A 13,238-nucleotide genomic window follows, 5' to 3' on the forward strand; every position below is an offset into this window, starting at 1 on the left:
CACGATGTTTCTTACAAAAGCCCTTTAATTTACCACATGAGTCGTAACGTATTACTTGGAATATTTATTAAGAGGTCAAAGTCAAAACCGAGCAAATTCGAAAATGAACTTTAAAAATATTGGCGGTTTTATATGCTCTATCTGAGTGCTCTTTTTCGCGCCACATCTAAACTGCTTTTATTTTGCTTAGGGAAGACTTTTTAATCTGAAGAGGTTAGATCTACCTTCAGTTACCCTCTTCGCTAAGAGATGGAGGGATGGAGTGGAGAGGTTCATGAAAGGGGGATGGTTGGGAGGAAGGCAGCGAAATGGCAGGGGACAAAGCGACATTGGGGTGATTTGTTTGTGGCCGCCCCTTGCGGGGTTCAGTCGTCTGGCTGTAGATAGGTAGACAGACTTACAGATGTCTTTTTTTACATCAGTATATTCGAGTTAAGATTGCCAGTATAACATTATGAAAGACGTACTCGGAGCGAAATGGTTAATTAAGGCAATATCTAGTCCCTTCATTTGAAAACTCCTGCCATAAGCTTACGGCACATGATAATTATGAATTAAAAAATCACGTCCTTGGACTGAAGGAGTTAATACGCTCTCTCTCTCTCTCTCTCTCTCTCTCTCTCTCTCTCTCTCTCTCTCTCTCTCTCTCTCTCTCTCTCTCAAGTTCTCAACCCCCGCCAAGGCTTTCAATCTTTATTACTTTGTTCTTATCCCTTACATTACTACAGACCTTATTAATCCCTTTCGGTTCAGTGACTGTGTGTGTGTGTGTGTGTGTGTGTGTGTGTGTGTGTGTGTGTGTGTGTGTGTGTGTGTGTGTTTATTGTTACCAAACGGCTGCAGTCAGTATATACAGTGAAACTCCAGTCCATGAAGAGGTTAATGAGAACTTTATCTAGTCCTTCGTGTTTGGGGTGTCTTCAAAACTGAATAAATCTCCTCGTAGCGAGAAAACGAACATTGAAGTGCGTCATCGTACTGAAAGGGTTAAGCCTCTCAATATCACCACTGAACAATATTAAATTACTAATGAATAGCGTGATATTGAAACGGATATTGGAGTCTCGGTAAATGTGTTTCAGTCCCAACTCTACATGACGTTATTTTTTTTTTCCAGTGTTTTTAATGTTACTGAAGTGATTTTTTTCTTCATTTCCATTTGGTATGACAAGTTTTTAAGATAAATTCCTCCCACAAGCTCGGATCCTTAATGGCGGAAATATACAAGACTGAGTGGAATATAGCAAGCCACTTTAGGCAATAATCTACCCTGATCCCAATGTTTACCTAACCATGACCCGTGTAATTCAGTCATAATAAAGGCCTTACCAAACTTACCTTAACCGTCGGCCTCCCAGAGTTGTTGTCCAGTAAGTCACCTGACGCTGTCTCTCGTAGCGAATCGGAAGCTAACTGCTTACATACGTGAGATATATACGAATGCCACATCTCCGTTGTCTCATATTTTTGTCGCAATCGTCAGAGAGCATTAGGTGTTTGTATAGGCGAGATATAACCAAGAAATATTCCCAAAATTAACGGAATTTGGGGTTGAAAATTATATCGAAGCTTCCTTTTTTTTTCTTTTTTTTTTTAATCCATTAATATGAAAAGCCTTTCCCTAGATGAAAAAATAAACTGTCCGGATGTATCACAAATAAAAGAAAATGACACCATTGCCGCAGAAAAAGAACTTAACTACTGTGTTTAGATAGCAAGACTTCCTGCAATTAGCCCCATCCATCTTAGGACCGTAGCCTATGTTTGATCTGCGCATCTATATAGGTCTTGTATGAAGAAAATTTCCTTCTCAAGAACACCACGACTACCTGAACGTCTTTCATTTTTATCAAAACGTTTGAAGTTAATGTGAAGAAAGTTCCAAAATGAATTCATGGAAGTGATGGAGCGTACGAAATCATCTAGTGGTTCTTAAAGCACTCTGACTTCTTGTAGATGCAGCATACGAAATCATCTGGTGTCAGTGGGAGTAAAATACCTAAATACAGTGATGTTGAAAGATTCACTGAAACGACTTCATGAAATTTAAAAGAAAGCTATAAGAATAATTAAAACTTTAACCCTGCAAGTAGAAATGAACTACCTCCCCTACAAGTAAGACAGAATGTTCCCTCCCTTACATTATTTGACTGATACTTTTATGACAAATGCTCGGACGAGGTTGCATCCATTGTGCCACTTCACCATCCCTTCCCCTGTGTTACACAGGCATCTGATAGCTTTTGACCTGGCTGTTACGCTGCCATATTGCAGAACTGCCTATCAGAATTAATTTTATTCCACGAACTGCTTCTCTTTGGAGCTCTCTTCCCCAAATTAGTTTTCCCCCAAACTTCTGCTTACAACAGTTTAAGTCCAGTGTTAGTCTACAGATGCATTATGAATGGATGATACCTGTTTATCTTGTGTAAGGATTTTTTTCCATATTATGTTTTTCCTTCAGTGATCATCTTCTGCAAATGAGAAAGAGAGAATTAAGTATATTTCGAGGGTCTTAATGCTTTCAGTACAATGACGTATTTATTCAGCATATTCTACCTGATTACAGACGATTTATTTTGTCCATATTAGGAAAGGCAGTTTGTAATGAGGAGGTTAAACCTTATATCCAACTTTCCTGTGCGAAAAGTCTAAGTTAAATAAAGGCGTTTATGGATGCATGGAAGGCATTAAATTAAGCATAATAACACTCCGTAATATAGAAGCGGTTCAGGCTTTGCTAGGATTCATATCTCAACAATGTCGTCACGGGAAAGAGTCAGTAAGGAAAGAAAAAGTACTGTCATGTCAGTAGATATTTAGGGGTTTGTGTGTGTGTGTGTGTGTGTGTGTGTGTGTGTGTGTGTGTGTGTGTGTGTGTGTGTGTGTGTGTGCGCGCGCGCTAAGCTTCTGATTGCTAGCACTTCCCTAAGCCGAACAAAATCCTCTGGTGATGAGACGACTAATCATTTGGCAAATATAACTGGATCTAGTCGAAGAGTAACATTTGCTGTTGGCATAAATGAGATACAATCTACTGTGTGTTCATCGCATCGGCCAGTTTTGTATTATTTCTCGAGTCTCCTAGGTCATAAATGACTGTATTTTTTGCTGCAGTTCTTTGGTGTATGAGAGAGAGAGAGAGAGAGAGAGAGAGAGAGAGACTGTAGTATTTTCATCTAAATATAAAATCAGCGGCTGATACCTACGCTTGAATACCGTGTTTACAGTATTTCAGAAACTTCAATCGCGACGTACGATTTATACTGCACTGCCCTGCCTCGAGAAGCTCCACCTTATAATCATCGACTGAAGTCTTTCATTACTTTCAGGAGCCTGTGAAAAATACTTTGTTGTTTGTAAATATCAAGTAAAATGTCCTCATACCCTGAATTACGATCAGGTTTCTCTCTGCTTTACTGTCATTTCGATTTAGTCACTGTTAGCGGAGCCTCGTGGAAATGTAAAGGCTAAACCAATGAAGAAGGTTACAGTATTTCTTATTTCATTACCTCCCTCCATGTGGTTATATCTTTTCATATTATTGTCCGTGCATCTTTTTGTCTGTTTGCCAATCTGTTGGCTGCATGGAGAATAATTTTTGGTTGGAATTGCACCAAATTTGGAACAATGATTGGGAACCATCAAAGGAATAAGTGATTCAGTTAGGGAAAAAAAAAAAAAAAGCAAAAGTCAATGTCTTGGCCATTTAAACATGAAGATCAATATATCATGCATATCTCTTCAATATAAAATAAAAAATGCGACAAGGGTTTAAGACCACGATGTTTCTTACAAAAGCCCTTTAATTTACCACATGAATCGTAACGTATTACTTGGAATATTAAGAGGTCAAAGTCAAAACCGAGCAAATTCGAAAATGAACTTTAAAAATATTGGCGGCTTTATATGCTCTATCTGAGTGCTCGTTTTCGTGCCACATCTAAACTGCTTTTATTTTGCTTAGGGAAGACTTTTTAATCTGAAGAGGTTAGATCTACCCTCAGTTACCTTCTTCACTAAGAGATGGAGGGATGGAGTGGAGAAGTTCATGAGAGAGAGGGATGGTTTGGAGGAAGGCAGCGAAATGGCAGGGGACAAAGCGACATGGGGGTGATTTGTTTATGACCATCCTTTGGGGGGTTCAGTCGTCTGGCTATAGATAGATAGACTTACACATATCTTTTCTTACATCAGTATAATCAAGTAAAAATTGCCAGTATATCATTTTAAAGGACGTGCTCGAAGTGAAGTGGTTAATTAAGGCCATATCTAGACCCTTCATTTTAAAACGTGTGCCATAAGCTTACGGCGCGTGATAATTATGAAATAAAGAATCACGTCCTTGGACTGAAGGAGTTAATACGCTCTCTCCCTCTCTCTCTCTCTCTCTCTCTCTCTCTCTCTCTCTCTCTCTCTCTCTCTCTCTCTCTCTCAGAGTTCCCAACCCCCGCCAAGGCTTTCATTCTTTCTTCCTTTGTTCTTAACCTTTACATTACTAAAAACCTCATTTATCCCATTCAGTTCCACGACTTGAGAGAGAGAGAGAGAGAGAGAGAGAGAGAGTCATTATTACTTTGTGTGTGTGTGTGTGTGTGTGTGTGTGTGTGTGTGTGTGTGTGTGTGTGTGTGTGTGTGTGTGTTTTATTATTGTAACCAAACACGATTGGATTCAGTATATACTGAGAGACTCCAGTCAATCTACTGAGTGCTTTATCTTGTCCTAGTTTGGGGTGTCTCCTCAAAGCTGAATAAATCACCTGGTAGCAGCAAAACGAACAGTAAAGTGCGTCATCGTACTGAGAGGGTCAAGGTTCTCAACATCGCCTTAGAGGAGTATTAAATCACTAATGAAAAGCGTGATATTAAAAGGGATATCGGAGTCTCGGTAAATTAGTTTCAGCTCGAACTCTATTTAGTAATATTTTCTCTTTTAGTGTTTTTAATGATTCATGTGATTTTTTCCCCATTGAATATAACGAGTTGTTTCAATAAATCCCACCCACAACCTCGAGGCCCTTCATGGTGGAAGTATACAAGAGTGAATGGAATACAGCAAGCCACTTTAGGCAATAATCTATCCTGATCCCAGTATACCTAATCTTGACCCTTTTAATTCAGCCCTAACGAAGGCCAGTTCCAACCTTACTTATATCGTCAGCTTGCAGAGTCGTTGGCCAGTACGTCACTAGATGCTGTCTCTCGTAGCGAAGTGGATTCAAACTGCTTCAATGAGTGATATACTTGTACGAATGCCACATCTCTATTGTTTCTTATTTTGTCGGAATTATCAAAGAACGTAAGGCGTTTGTATAGGCGAGATATAACTTAGAAACATTCCACTGATATCCAGGATTTTGGGTTGAAATTTAATTATATCGAAGCTTCCATTCTCTCTCTCCTCTCTCCCCCCCCTTCTCTCTCTCTCCCCCCCCCCTCTCTCTCTCTCTCTCTCTCTCTCTCTCTCTCTCTCTCAATCCATTAGTATGACAGACTTTTCCCAAACTGAAAAAAAAAAAAAAAAAACTGTCTGGAGGGAGCAAGAATAAAATGAAAAAAGATGTCAGTACAGCAAAGAAAGGACTGAATTCCTGTGATTAGAAAGTAAGATTTCCTGCTAATATTTAGGCCCATCCACATTAGTTGAGACCATAGCCTCTGTGTGATCTGCTCACCTACGTAACAATTGTATAAACATATTTCCTTTCTTAATAACTCCACGACTACCTGAACGTCTTTCATCTCTGTCAAAACTCCTGAAGTTATCGTGATTAAAACATCTAAATCCATTGATGGAAGCGATAGAGTTTTATAGTTCTTAAACCCATTACTGCTCAGAATTCTTGCGGCTTCAGCATACCATTTCCTCTCATGTTAACGCGAGTAAAATATCTAAATACATTTATGTGGAGAGGTTGCACAAAAATAACTGGATAAAATTCAAAACAATGCTGTAGGATTGATTAATACAGTTACCCAGCAAGTACAAATGAACAACCTCCCTTACAAGAAGATAGAATGATGCCTCCCCTACATTATTTGACAGATACTTTTATGGCAAATGCACAGACGAAGTTGCATCCATTATGCCACCTCTCTCCGCCTTCCCCTGTGTTAGTAGCTCTTGACCTGACTGCTACGCTGCCTTATTGCAAAACTTCTGCCTATTAGAATTCATTTAATCCACGAACTGCATCTCTTTGGAACTCTCTTCCCCAGATTAGTTTTCCCCCAGACTTCAACCGAAATCAGTTGAAGTCCAAAGTTAAGGATTTATTATGAATGGAGGACACCTGTTAATCTGGTGAATGGAATTTTTTTTTCATTATATCTGCTTTTCCTTCCTCTGGTCAGCATTTGCAAAATGAAAAGAAAAGAATGAAGTAAGTTTCGAGGGTCTTAATCCTTTCGGTACAATGACGTATTTATTTCCTGACCTGTGCAGCTGGGACATATACCTGTGCAGCTGAGATGTATGGGGCGGGTAGTGCGTGTGTTTGATTCGCGGCTGCTGATTGGCCGCCGATGATGTAAATCTACAGCCCTTCTTATTTTAATATATATTTTTATACTGCCTACAGTATAAGCAACTAGTTTACATGTGAAATAATTTCCGAAGCTAATGAGGTCAATATTAGCTTTAAAAGTTTACTGTTATCAACGAAAATTTAATTTGAGGACAGTATAAAGTTTTATAAAACGATGAGTGGCGTTTGAAGTAATTATCCACTCACGGTGTACACCACGGTGTACACCTACGTCGCCATGTTGCACTGCAATATCCACCAAAGGTGTACACTTTCGTTCGCATGTAACACTACAGTACATACCTGCATTTACTTCAGTGATATCATCGGAGGCCAATCAGCAGCCGCGAATCAAACACCCTACTTGCCCCATACATCTCAGGTGCACAGGTCAATCAAATAGACTATAGCTGTTTACAGACGATTTATTTGTTTCATATTAGGAAAGGCAATTTGTAGTGAGGAGGTTAAATGTTAAATGCAACTTTCCTGTGCGAAGAGTCTAAGTTAAATAAAGGCCTCTGCGGATGCATGGAAAGCATTAAAATTAAACATAATAACACTCCATGGTATAGAAGCGGTTCAGCCTTGGCTAGGATTTATATCGCAACGTCAGTAGAAAAACAAAGAACTGTAACGTCAGTAGATATTTAGTTGTTACTTGTGTGTGTGTGTGTGTGTGTGTGTGTGTGTGTGTGTGTGTGTGTGTGTGTGTGTTAACTTTCTGACTGGTAGCATTTCCCTAAGTCGAGCTAAAGCCCCTGATGATGAGAGGTTTAATCCCATGAATACTATAATAGGATTTCTTTTAGCTGAACAGTAACATTTGCTCTTGGCATGATTGAAATGCGATCTAAGTGTGTGCATTGCAGCGGGCAAGTTATGTATTATTACTCGAGTCCCGTGAATGATAAATGATTGCATGTGTTGTCCATTTTTCACCAAAGTGCCTGTGTGTGTGTGTGTGTGTGTGTGTGTGTGTGTGTGTGTGTGTGTGTGTGTGTGTGTCTGTCTGTCTGTCTGTCTGTCTGTCTGTCCTTCTGTCTGTGTCTGTGTGTGTGTCCTGGATCATTTCCAACTCATTTTAAACTGTTTAGTAGAATGTTATTTTATTCCTGCTACCTGCAGACGATTTTAATCACATTAGGAGAGATATCTGATTGTGAAGAGAGTAGCAACAAGTTCCAGGAAGTAAGAGGATGTCCTGCTGGTGCTTCTGTTTTTTTCCAACATGACGTACAAGAGAGAAAAAGGGGCTACTCATTATCTCTTGACAGTAGGGTCGCAGTGGTGCATCTCGACCACAGTTCTGTGTCCTGCATTGGTCAGAGGGCATTCACACTGTATTTCTTAATGTGGGTTGCTAAGCTGATGACTCATGCCCTTCTGCACGCTCCTCAGGAGTGAAAGTTGCACAGATGCATACATAGACACGCCTAAGTACAGCTTGGTACCCTGAGCCAGGATGGCAGCGTGGCAGCAGTACGGGCGGCTGACAAGTGCTGGTAACTGGAGGATTAGGCATAGCTTACTGGGCAGTGCCGAGTAGTATATACGAGTTCGATAAAAGGCTGACATTTGCTGCTAACACCTGAATATGAAACAGAATTAGTCATTCATCAGGGGCTAATGCTGAATGTCGCATTGCCTCATTCCCCCTCTGATTCCACCCATGCAGGGTCTTCCCCATGCAATTATCTCCCGACAGGAATGATCGACTTGCTCCAGCCAAGAGTTTTACGGCTTTCCTCTGTGAGAATGATCAACCTCTGGGAAACATGCCACGTATCTACGCTGTGTTAGGACTTTTATGACAACGCAACTGAAGTTTTTTTTTTTTTTCACGTGGGTAATACACCTCGACTCAGTCTCACAGAGTAATTGCTTGTTAAGCATATGGACGCACCAGCAATATTCCATGATCTTGCAAAGTAACAAAGGAGCCATTTTGTCACGCAGTCACTGTCTCACAAAAATAAAATAAGCTATGAAGCCCAGTGAATTGAAGATGTGGAGTTTTGTCCTACTACACAACGCCAAACACTCGGACTGAGTCCATAACACCAGAGGCCAGACCATGTGTGTGACTGATCTCATCATCTGATCTGCTATTGTTATGGAAAGCAGTATCAAGATATGGATATTTTTCCACCACTTCTCTGTCCTCATCACATTCCTGAACCGACTTGGTGAAAGGGTTAAGGATCCGGCAAGAACACAGGGATTTAGTTTTGAGATCTATCAGCCAAAGGTTAGGGTCATAGGACAAACATAAATTTCGACTTATGTGTTTGTGTATGAATAAAAAAAAAAAAAAACTCACTCGATCTAATTTGGATCAAACAATGTGGATGAAAAGAGAATCGCCCATTATAGTAACCTCTTTTTTTTTTTTTTTTTTTTACAGTAGATCAAGGGTCAAAGTCACATGACAAGTTGATTTTTTTTTTTTTTTTTTTTTTTGGTTCAGTGTAAATTGAATTCTGTGAAATCGTTCGCTTTAGAGAAGGATAAGGAGAGTCGAATTTCAGAACAATCAGTATAAGGTTGTTCGTATCAGCGAAAGGCAAAGGTCAAGGTCTGCCTTAAGTTAACTCAAGCAGTTCTGACTTTATGTGAATCAGCCTTTGTGGACTGGCTGAAGCTTAGGCAAGACTGAAGTAATTTGATTCTTAGAGTAATATGCTGAAAGTCAAGGTCGCATGGCACAGTCAAACAATAGATCCTTCACGCATTTGGTAGGCGCGGGTGTTGCACTCTCTGAGTGCTTCTTTTTGTACTCATAATTCGTTATTCTTTTCCTCTGCTTGTGGGCACAATAAGTCTTCGTCCATACCAGTGATTACAGCTCCATCCATCCTAGCTTTCATTCATGTTCCCAGCTGATTGTCATTTCAATCACTGCAGTACCTTTGATCATCTCTGCATGTACCTCATCAACTGCTGTCTTTCTATCCTTTAGTCTCATCACAATATGCTTCACCATTGTTAATGACACATTTTCAGGTATGTCATTCATTTGGAAAACAAAAAATAGTAATAACACCTACCAGTATTCCCATCATTCCCACTGATTTTTCTTTCAAAACTATAATTTTACTTCATCCACATTTCTCTGTTGTTCATATTCTCCGTCTCTGGTCCCTCGTATCTTCAGTGTCCCAGAACTACTTTCACATTTTCACCCTGCTTGCTAAAATATACTCCCGTTTTTAGAATAGCTTACACTAATTTTTCTCTCTAATCATTACTTGCCTTCTTCTATATTCTTTTTTATTTACCGTTTCACACTACTTGCCGTAAACAAGATTCCTTCGTTTCTTCATACGAAACCCATTCTTGCGTCCAACCAACTACTATTTTTTTTTTTTTTTGTTCTACTGATTTTTCAACATCTGCATCATACAGAGCTGTAGCTATTCATTTTTCCGGTCAGTACGTTTGCAACACCACACACAGTCCTACCATTCCGCGCCAGATACTTCTTGTTTGCACTCATAAAGTTCCAAATTCATTTCTTTCCAATTTATTGACCTTAACTCCCTGTCTACCACATGCACAAATTCTTCTGCCTCCCCCCCACCCGGTCTTTTTTTCTCAACTACTCCATTTCTGGTCATTCATTTTGAGTACTGTTTTTGTCCTGTAATCTCCAAACTTCTGTGTTACACCTTATGTTCTTCAGTCTCGTGATCGATAAAATAATCCCCACACTGTCTTCTCACTGCCCTTGGGCCAGCAACAGTACAATAACATCATATATCATCGAGCACATATTCAGGCTCTTTCAAAAATACCTTTCAGCCTCCGAATGCGATGTGATTTACAAACTCCTTTGTGTTTGAAATATGGATTCTCGATACTAACATTATTTCCTGGCACGCATCATTTAGTCGCCATCCACGATCCGTCTCCCATGGCACTCCAGAATAATACATTATACCAGCGGTTCTCAACTTTTTTTTTTTTTTCTGGTTACGCCCATTTTAACCTTGGCTCAAATATTCACCCACCCTCCGAGCTTGATCAATATATCTAACCCCCGCCCCCACCACCACACCCCGCTTCCTGTCAGTACCTGATTCTGAAAACATTCCATAATTAATATTATCTTTGCAGCAGGATCAAGTGGACATTAACCCAGTTGCGTATAGGCTACATTGGCCCTCTTCATACAAAGTCACTATACCGCTTTTCGACGGATAAAAGGAAAATAAAGGGACGTGTATCTTTTAACCTCTGGTTTTGTGTCTTGCAATATAAGAGTTACTGGTATCTTTAATTTTCTCTCGAAACGACCATAGTGGAGGAAAAAAATCAAGAAGGTGACCAGGCGACAGACATGAAGGATAGAAACCAGCTTATTACGCGGGTGCATTGAAGACTGAAAAAGGCAGAATTTGAATACGGAATATAAACAATAGTTCATCATGGTAAACGAACACACACACACACACACACACATTATTATTATTATTATTATTATTATTATTATTATTATTATTATTTTAGCCCTCACCCCCCCTTGGAAATTGTTCACGTCCCCCCCCCCCTCCTTGGGAGACCGCGTCCTTCAGGTTGAGACCACTGCATTGCATCATTCATTTGGCCATAGTCAGCTCTCCCATTCAGTAACATAATTTCTGGCAGTTGTTCCATCACGTTATGAACTTGGTTCCAAATGTCTATCCTACTTTTTTACAGGTTATCATTATATTCAGCATCGCCATCAGATTCTTGAACTTAACATTATATGACCTCGACTTTAGACGACCTTTTTTCCCCTTTGCCAGCCATCGCTTATCAGTAAGTAATTCCCTATTTAATCCGATAGTAAATATTCGTACCTGACCTTTCACACTCTCCTATTCATCCATGTCACTCCTTGTCATCTGAAGTGTTACACACCGCCATCACAACTTACCTTGCCGCCTTTATCACATTAACTACATCTTTTCTTGCATTATTTTTCATTTACATCTGTCACATTCGGGGCAGACGAGCCATCATTGTTTTCATGGCCCTGGGCAAGCACAAAGCCAGGAATCAAGGCCTCCTGGACGGTCACGAGGGAGATGTAGAGGATTAAGGCATTCCCTGTCGACACCATCCCCCTCCCCCCCTCCTTCTCTCTCTCTCTCTCTCTCTCTCTCTCTCTCTCTGTCTCTCTCTCTCTCTCTCTCTCTCTCTGTCTGTCTGTCTCTGTCTCTGTCTCTCTCTCTCTCTCTCTCTCTCTCTCTCTCTCTCTCTCTCTCTCTCTCTCTCTCTCTCTCTCTCTCGTTGCGCAGGAAGTACGGGGTCAGTAACATTCTCCCCTACCAGCGAAGCAGGTAGTCAAATTACCCACCCCAGGATAATAAATTCTTTCCTAATATTATACATATGAAACGGTTTGGCTTGTCATTCAGTGTAATTACTTCCAGACACACTCATGAGCCATAATTTCTGTTCAATTTCTTCCCTGTCTCTGGCTGAAATGATGTTATAGCAGGGCACCACACCGAACAAAGACATATTGATTCTCTCTCTCTCTCTCTCTCTCTCTCTCTCTCTCTCTCTCTCTCTCTCTCTCTCTCTCTCTCTCTCTCTCTCTCTCTCTCTCTCTCTCTCCATTCTCTCATGAATTTAATCGATGATGATGATAATTATGATAGCTCTACTTTTGTGTGATCATTATTGGTGTTAGGAATCCTGCTTAACCCATTTATAACAGGTGGAAATGAGCTAGGATAATGATGATGATGATAATGATATTTACGTTTAGTAAACTCAGGACAGAGAGACAGGACTGCTTGAAACATGGAAAAGAAAAAAGGTAACCCATTTTTTGACTGGTGCCAAAAATGAAGAAACAAAACGCATGAGGGGTATGAAGCGATACATACTGCAAATAGTCGTGTTTATAGCTGTGGTTTACATTCAGAAATTCAAAAAGAAGCATTATGAATCACTGCCAGGTATATTTTGTGTCCTACTTGAACTAACTTTAGAATTTTTGTTAGTTTCCCATTAAAGAAGTAGATCAGACGGAAATAATAATTACATTCTTTCCACCTTTATTTGGCTCAGATTTTTGTTCTTTCGCATCTTATTTCCCGCGGCTCAGTAGGTGTAATAGGACAATGCTACGGCTATACATCCTTTCCATAGCACCTGTTCGTAACTTGCATCTTATACTCTCGTCAGTCTCTTCTTCATCTCCTCAATCAAGATGATAAGATGGCAGTTTTAGGCAAAACTAAAGTTAAAATATATATATATATATATATATATATATATATATATATATATATATATATATATATATATAATAGTTAACAAATAGACTGAAACAGAGATACATTGCACAGGTCAAGTACCATCAGATCTATGCATTGCGATACTTTTGATAAACAGCAATTACAGTTACATGAAGAGCGGCCTGTAAGTAGAAACCCACTCATATTTAACTAAAGATATACTTACGACGAGTCGAAACCACCCGTCTTCCTCCTCAGTGTAGAAAGAGATGTAAACAAGGCCCAGAAAGAAGAGGAAAAAGGCACATGTTTTCCTCCTCACGGGTACAAAGTAGGGTGACATAGAAACAGAACCCAGAGGAAACGCAAAGGGACCTGTTTTCCCTTTAGTACAAAGCAGAGTGATATAGAATCATGGCCCAAAAGAAAGGCAAAGGCAAGGGCACATGTTTTCCCATTTAATAGTACAGAG

The sequence above is a fragment of the Coenobita brevimanus genome, chromosome 65, assembly GCF_032717465.1.
Source record: "Coenobita brevimanus isolate Jiangsu-jjx chromosome 65, ASM3271746v2, whole genome shotgun sequence".
Classification (NCBI taxonomy): domain Eukaryota; kingdom Metazoa; phylum Arthropoda; class Malacostraca; order Decapoda; family Coenobitidae; genus Coenobita; species Coenobita brevimanus.